Genomic DNA, 8,436 nt, shown 5'->3' with positions numbered 1-8,436 from the left:
AAAGGTAAGCGAATTACATAGATGAGGACGGCTCAGGGTCAAAATATGGAGAGTGGGCAAAAAATATTTTAAAAGAGTAATGTTCAAAAATGTGACAAATTAAAATACAATTCTGACGCTAAAACCATCAATCTTAAAATTAACAAATGCCTAAATGCAAAGTTATTAAAATTCAATATAATTTACATTAAAAGCTCACTTCACCACACAATTACTATTATACACACAACAACACATTATTGAAAAACAAACACATAATATATTAACATATCACATAATATTACATAACACAATAAGACATCAAATAATTCTCTTTACAAATAAGAAAGGCCACTTAATTACATCATCCAAAAAATCATATCTAACAGCAATAAAACAATATTCCGCGCTTCGCGCGGACACCCTTCTAGTATATTTTAAAGTTTAGATCTTAATTTTTTAAGTTTGAAGTATATTTAGAGTTTGGAGAATAGGATTTGGTGAATAGGGTTTGGGGTTAAGATTTGAGGTTATAGTGTGAAAAATTAGAGTTTAAAACTCTAAACCTATACCTACACCTTAAATCCTAAATTTAAACATCAAACTCTTTTTTGTCTGTAAAAAATGTTATAGATACAATAGTCATTTTCATAAAAGTTATGGCATTTTGCATTGTAGTTTTACAAATACAGCAACACAACAACTACTGTAGTTTGGTAATAAAATTAAATTGACCGAAGCTAACATATATATATTTCATATGATTACAAGTAAAGTGATCAAACAGCTCCCTTTCTTCATCAGGAGTGTCCATCAGGTTCCAAAGATGAATCAGCTGAGTAGCAAGATGAATCAGCTCCCTTTGCTTCTTATCATCATGTGCATCTTCCTTAATACTTATCGTTGTGTGTTACCCAAAAGTAGAGACAGTTTCATATGTAAACCTTGCCTTACATATTCCATCAGCAGTTTGATACTTCAGATAAAACGCTCTCTCATTGGGAAAAATATCTAATCTGCAGACTATTAGTGATCGATATCAAGAGAAAAACATAAACTAAATATTCAAGAACCAACACAATCTAACATATCTTTGTAACCAGCATAACCCTGAGAAAAAAGAATAATCTCAACCCTTACTACATATAACAATAACGATGATGCATAGCTAAAAATCATATGAAGTTCAGACTACTTCACAACATATCTCGAGATTCTACTCACTGAAAGCATCAGTCTAAGTCTGAGATATCTTACCGTAGCTGCATTCTCTGTATCATCAAGAATCAGGAAAGCTCTCTCTTGTCCCAGCCATAGATAGATTCATCATTCGCCGAATTATCCCCACGTTGAATCATAAACGCCTTGATTACACGATCTCCTGAAACAAATACACCAATACCATAAATCATAAGGAAACCAACTTTATACTATTATATCAACCCCTGAAACAAATGTAACAACAATACAAAAAATAATAGTAAAGGACGCAACTTTATACGGTTTAATCATCCCCTGAATCAGCTGCTCGAATCTCTACTCTGATGATCATTGAGAACAAATCTAAACAAGTTATCAAACATCCTGAATCATCATTCAACAGCAACAGCAGCTAAAAAAAAAGGATCAAAGATATTAACAGAGACTGCTGCACCCTCTCATCTCGAGGAGTAGACTGAAAACCACAGTTGGTGAGATGATTCGCAAGCGTCTTGCACGAACAAACCACCGTTGCTCATATATCTTCACCGCGTCGTCCTCTTCGTCTGTCTTCTCCTTCTCCGCTACCGACGAAGAGAAGCTCCGCCATGGGTTCGCCTCTATCAAAACGCCGTCAGATTCAAAGCAAAGAGAGTGAGAGAGAGATGGAGATAGAGAGAGCAAATCTGACCTCGCGGATGGTGGAGAGTTGTCGGGTTTCTTCCTCGATCCGACCCAACTGAGCCGTTCACAACTTCCGGACATCCTCTTGTCAATTTCGTTGTTCTGTGGCGGAGGAGGAGAAGAAAAAGAGAGAGTATCGTAAGACTCTTTTTTTAAATACGGTTTATGTTTACAGTGAGTGGGGGATTTTTTTTTCCAAGTGTACAAGACAATAACTTTTTCTAATTTAAATATCTAAAAATTTTACAGAGAGGAAATTTTTTTTATCTATTTGATGCTTGTCTAATTTTCATCCAAGGACTCAAGAAATTAGCTTCAGCTTACTTATATCGTAGCATTTACTCTGATACCATAGCATTTACTCTATCATAGCATGCTGCTATATAATACGTAAATTTTTTAAATTATCAACGATAGCAGTTCAGCAACATGTTATAAAAATATGCTATCAATGTAAACTTTTTTTGCAGTGATAGTTGAAAAGATTCCTTGGCCCAAACCCAAATAATCAAATTAACCCAATTGCATATCAAATGCCAACAACAATTTAATGACACAACAACTACACCATCATACACCCACCAACGCCAAAGCAAAAACTCCGCCGGTACAAAATGACACCTTATCAACCTTCTAAGTCTCACTAAATAATACAACCACCACTAACACACATCCGTCAGGCAAACAGATGTGACTACACGACCAAATATATCTAAAACACCATCCTCGCACAAACCATTTATGCTTACCAACTTGTACTCAATAACATATGCAAGTAACCAAGTAGAACCACACCATCTATACAGCAAACGATTAAGAAATTTTTCAAAATCCCCGCGTACCCCTAGCTATTAGAATAAAGCATATCAAACACTCATTTTAATTCCATTAATCGAGTTAATTTCCAGAAGGGTGGAGTCGGTGGAGGCTACTCTTCGAGAGATATATTTGTACATTGGCATTTTGTATAATCTTGATTTTTTGTTGTTTATATGAGAAAAAATAGCCGGAAAAAAAAATAAGAAGAAAAAAATTAAAACTACGTATGATTGTTTCAAAAATTGATGGAAACAAGAGTGGTTATTTGAGAGGGGGACCTTGAGTCCAGGGGCGAACATAAGTGAAGACCTAGGGGGCACATTGTGACGGACTGATTCTTTACTTAGCCAGAACGTGCAATTTTTGCACCTTTTCACCCTAGTGATTACTAAGTCAGCATAACTCCTAAAACTGGATCAGTACTTAGAGAGAGAGAGTGAGGAAATTTTAGAGAGAAATTAAAGGTTTAGGAAGTACTTGTTTTATAACTTGGTGAACGAATCTAACAATGAAGCTTCAGCCCTTTATATAAACATCCCACCTTCTTAATGGACGGTTGAGAATGAACCGATCTAATGGCTCAAATCTTTTCCTACCCATGAAGATAATTCATGGTGAAATAACCTCCCTTAAGCAAATTTGCTCCTAAGTATTCTCATACTTCCACACACTTTTTATAATATTTAATACTAGTATACTACTCCGTACTACGTACGGGAAAATAATAATTAATTTATTATGTTAAAAATAGTATGATTCGTAGCAAAATTGATTGTCAGACGTTAATTCTCATGTATTGTAATATTTGTAGATAATGCTTTAGTTCTATAATAATCACATTTGAGAATTTTCTTCTCCATTTAAGAGCTAGTTGTCTTTTATCTATAAATTAATAACAAAGCCTTCCATTTAGTTCAACTTAATTGTGTAACCATAAAAATCAAATTTGATTTTACATGAAATTTAATTTCTATGATGGCTGCCGATGACATAGCATAACAGAAAACGCTATAAAAATCCTATTATAGCATTTTTCGTGAGATAAGAATGTACATATTTCTTGTAGTGTGTATGTAATAATAACACTTTTGGCATTGGTCTTTTGTAAATTTCATGTAGGAGTTTTTTGGAATTCTTTGGGCTCTTAAATTAGCTACGTAAAGTGGGTTGCTGTGTTTTCTTATCATGACGAGTGATATACATGTGTATTCCCAGCAAACTATTGATTTGTGTTTCTTTCTCTCCTATCTAAGTTTATCCGAATATGTGCTCCCTTCATTAAAATTTTCAGTGCAGAGCATGAGCAGACCGTAGAGATATGTTGCATAGTCGTATGAAGTTGTGGCTGCGGTCCGTACGTGATGCAGCCCAATGTTGATGTTTTTGTACATAAGGTACCCTACAATGTAGTGGCCTCTGGTAGTTGGCCACCTGATCTGTTAGGTTCAACTTGTTGTAAACATGTCGGTCTTTTGCAGCTTGTGTCAGCGGTGATAAAACGAACATACTATGGCTGAGATGATAACTTGAGGATGCTGCAACGTGTGACTTTATGTCTCTTAAGATGGCATGTGAGAGAGATTCCAATGGTGTCAGCTGTTTTGTTTGTTGTCATTACTATTTTCTGTTTTTCTCGTAGATGGTTTTTGAAAATGATTGTAGTAGATTAGTATATATACCGGTTTGTTGTGTATATGAGCTTCACTTTATCTATCTTGTAACAGCAAGTGTTTGTGTTGTATATTGTTCTCTTAGTTGTTAATAAGAGTATCTCTTATGGTTATCCTCATTTTTTTAAAAAAAATGTAAATTTAAAATGAGTTTGAGTTTTGATCCAATAATTTTTCTATTTTTCCCTTAAAAGAGGACATTCCAAATATATTTTCTTATGAAAGTATAATAATAACTTTTTACGACTTACAAATTTTACCCAGTAACAATTTTATTTTAAATAAATCTTTGTTATATATATATAAGTTTAGTTTTTAACAGAATAAACAATGATTTATTTGAATTTATATTTGTATTAATGGAAGTATTAATAATTTTCGTATAAAATACATCTATTATATTTTTAAGATATAAGAAAACTATGTAGAAGTTTAAAGATCAATTGGTAAATAAAAAAAAGAGTTTAACATTAAAGTGAAACTGTAAATAGTATTTCCTCAAACTTGATGTGTTACAAATTATATCCTCTCTTTTTCTCCTTTACTACGATGTATTAATGGAAAAATTTCTTTTATTTTTATGCTTTTCCTCAAAATGATGTATCATCGAAGATGGTTTATTAGAAACAATTACACTCAGGGTCACTTTCTATCTTTTTATATCATAATAGGTCACTTATTGCTATACACACACTTTCTTCTAACAACCTATTGAATCCTAACTAAAATACACTAACCGTAACTTTAAAGCTTATTTACTTAACTAGAGAATAAGCGGGAATTAACCTCAGCCACACATCTTTCCTCCTATCCGACGGACAAGATTGATTCTAGTACACTTTTACAAAACATATCTGCCTCATTTTGTGACAATTAGATCTACTGTTGTAGCTTTAATATAAATGACTCAGATTCATCCTATTTTTAAAGACATCATCATCTTCATCAGCTGTTTTTTTCTGATAAATTCAAAAATCCCAACCATCGATCATTAGCTCTCTCGATTAATTTCGCCTAAATCTGGTTAATCATCACCATCTGTCAATTAGCTTTGTTCATAAATTAATCTTTCATATGATCCCATGTAGGTTCTCCATGGGCGATCACTGCATGGTAACCGCCGGCGAATGGACTTCCGGTGACTCCCGTTGGAATTTTGCGATCGACAAGAAAATAATGTCACGAATTGTTCCCGTTTTCCCCGGCATGCCCTTGATTGAATTACAAAGCAATGTCATCAACGAGTTCTTCACTGTACGGCTGCGGCACCTCCGGTGCTTTTAAATTATTGGTCTTCTAATACCAGAGAGCTTGCAACTGGACTTACCACACCACCGATTATACTTACCACTCCACCGGTTAAATTGTAAAGAAATCTTTGGTGTTTCTGCCACCATTTTATGACGTCACCGTTGCCGTTTTATGGCGTCACCGCTGCCGTTTTATGGGGTTTCCGCCACCTTTCTCTGATGTTTATTCCATCGTTCTAGTTCGCATTATCATGAAATTTTGTTTTTTCGGTATGGTATAAAAGAATTTACATATGTATATGTTGTTGAGAATGGGAAATGATTGAAAGAAATGTTGTTGAGGTGTAAATGGACTCACACACTAATGTTTCAAGTATTAGGGTTAACGTTGTTCTTATGATAAATACATAGAAGACTGAGGAAGAGTTAGAAGTCAAGTAATACAGATGATGATTAATGTGTACATGTAGATAATGTGTACATGTGGATATATAGGTTTTGTGTACACGTGGATACGAAATTCTGGTGCACATATATAGATTGTAACTTTCTGTTTTTCTTTTCTTTATGTGTTCTGAGATGAATTGCTTCATAGATTTCTAGTTTTTTTTACTTATTGTTGTACACAATACATATATATGTAGATGAGACTGAGAAAGAGTTTAAGTCAAGGAACACACCGATGATGCATTTCGTGTACATATAGATATCAAACTCAGGTGTACATGTGGACATGTGTACATAATTTCAAAGTGCATGCACTGTTGTACATGTATGGATTTTTCTTCAAATTCCCCGGATTTTTAGATTGTGCATTCCCGCCTTGGTTAATGTAATTCTGTATAACATGTTATATGTACAAGCTAAAAGACACAAACATACTGAGCTAGGGAAGGTGGTTTATGTTGTACACATGTACACAACAGTAATGGTGTATGTTCGGGGTGTCAACATGGACAACGGTGATGGTGTACATGTTACCCCGCTACTTGGACATTATAATTTAACACATGTACACATGGTACAACAAAACCACATTGTACAAAATTCATTTTTAGTTCATTTAAGCTATTTTGAATGCATTTAGATGTTTTAAATGCATATATATCCCCAATTGCAGTAATAGAGGCTTGAGTACACAATTGAATACTAAATGTGATGTATTACATCTTGATTACATAATTACATACTACATGGGCTGTATTACACAATTAAAAAAATTTGGTGCAAATTTGAAAAGTTAATTTTGCGAGTTTGGAACTGTGGAGTCAAAATCAAAATTTTTATAAATATAAGGGACCAACTGTGCAAAAATAAAAAATTTCCCATCAGATCTGTCGATCCTCAAGATTGGGATCTCGGCAGAGGAGAGGCTTCGTCGGCTAATGAAGCGCAGGAGGAAGCTTGGTCAAGGTGATTTCATGGTGGCAGTGGACAAAGATGTGGTGAAGACAGAAACGTGACAGTGGACAACAATAGTGTTGTTGCTATGGAGGAGATGCTTAGTTTAGATTATAGGGTTCAAGTTAATGGTAAAGGATATTGAATTAGTGAGTTGGGATCTCGATGCCACTGCTTCCGCCGCATTCTGAAACTCATCCATTATTTTTATAAAGTTAAGTTAACGTTGATTCAGTTAGAAAAAAAAAATGGTGAAGAAGATGAAATAAGTGAGTGGGTCCTACTGGTATTTTCGAAATTCAAACCCACTAACCAAACTAACTAGAGAAATAAGGTTTTTTACTGAAATGTCTATGTCTTGTTTTGCTTTTACGAGGACAAAAGAGTCTTCAACCAATAGAAAGTGTCTCGGTAGCACAATCTGCTCTCCAATGTAATAAAAACACATAAAGTGTCTATTTGTGTTATAAACTCTTGAATAAATGCGTAGTGTGAGTTTAAGGCTATGGAAAATCAAGAAAGTAGGTTTCAAACGTGTGGTGTGACAGTCGGTTTTATATGTGTTTTTAAAGGCATCCAGTGCGTGTAACATCAGATGGTCGGTTAAATTGTTATTGGGCCTACTAGTTGGTTATGAGTCATTGTGGCCAAGATCTTTTTCCCTATGATTTGTGCATTGATGTAAAATTTTGAGGCATATGTTATATATATATACACTAGGGTCTGCTACGCGCGGAAGTTATGTGTGATTTCAAAACTATAGAATTGTATGTTATTTTTTGCTTGTGTTCTATGAACTTTTGCAAAAGAAATGTATTATAATATTTTAGGTGTGTAGAGGATATATGTTAGTTTATTTTAAGATTTTAATAATCTTATTTTATTTAGCCGTTTTTTTTAAAGTTTGATGTGAAGATAATATTCTAATTCTTTAACTTAAAAAATTAAATATCCTGAATTATGTAAATAAATTTTGTGTACAATTCAAGTATAACTTTATTTTATTTTAAAATATTTTGATCATTTATATAATTATGATCAACACTTTAGTGTTTATAATAAGTCTTGCATATTTTTTCGTATTCTATGTTTTCTAAATTGTATATTAAGCTAGAGGTCGGTATGTGCTCCGCTTGGAATGTTTACTTTTTTTAAAAATATATTGGTGTTTTAGAATTATTTTTATATTTTGCAATTATTTTTATAATTTTACAATTTTTTTATTCATAAAAAATTATATTGTAATTAATTTTTTTTTCAAATTTTCTACAATCAAGTTCTTATTTATTTTCTAGAATTATAATTTTGTTAGAGATATCTTAATGGTCCGGACCATAAGAATGTTTGTTGATTTATTTTCAAGAGCAGTTATTGTTTTGATATATTTCAAATTTAATTTAATGCATGGGTAGACATCATATATATATATATAT

The 8,436-nt window shown here is 33.2% G+C and overlaps 1 long non-coding RNA gene across 6 annotated transcripts; it reads right to left on the bottom strand.

The window, feature by feature from the left end:
- Window positions 1–624: 624 nt before the first annotated feature.
- LOC106298451 lies at window positions 625–3,165 on the bottom strand. 6 transcript variants are annotated; one of them, XR_001261469.1, is made up of 4 exons: window positions 2,961–3,165; window positions 1,871–1,965; window positions 1,237–1,799; window positions 625–1,002 (listed from the first exon to the last, which is right to left on the bottom strand). It is a non-coding gene; the product is annotated as an uncharacterized LOC106298451 (long non-coding RNA). The 6 variants fall into 6 exon arrangements; XR_001261471.1 differs by lacking the exon at window positions 2,961–3,165 and having other exon boundaries at window positions 1,237–1,542; window positions 1,620–1,799; window positions 1,871–2,058; XR_001261473.1 differs by lacking the exon at window positions 2,961–3,165 and having other exon boundaries at window positions 1,237–1,542; window positions 1,634–1,799; window positions 1,871–2,058.
- Between the last annotated feature and the right edge of the window lie 5,271 nt (window positions 3,166–8,436).

This window comes from Brassica oleracea, chromosome C6, assembly GCF_000695525.1.
Source record: "Brassica oleracea var. oleracea cultivar TO1000 chromosome C6, BOL, whole genome shotgun sequence".
Taxonomy (NCBI): domain Eukaryota; kingdom Viridiplantae; phylum Streptophyta; class Magnoliopsida; order Brassicales; family Brassicaceae; genus Brassica; species Brassica oleracea.
The sequence above is the reverse complement of the archived record's forward strand: the minus strand, read 5'-3'. Positions and strand labels throughout refer to the sequence as shown.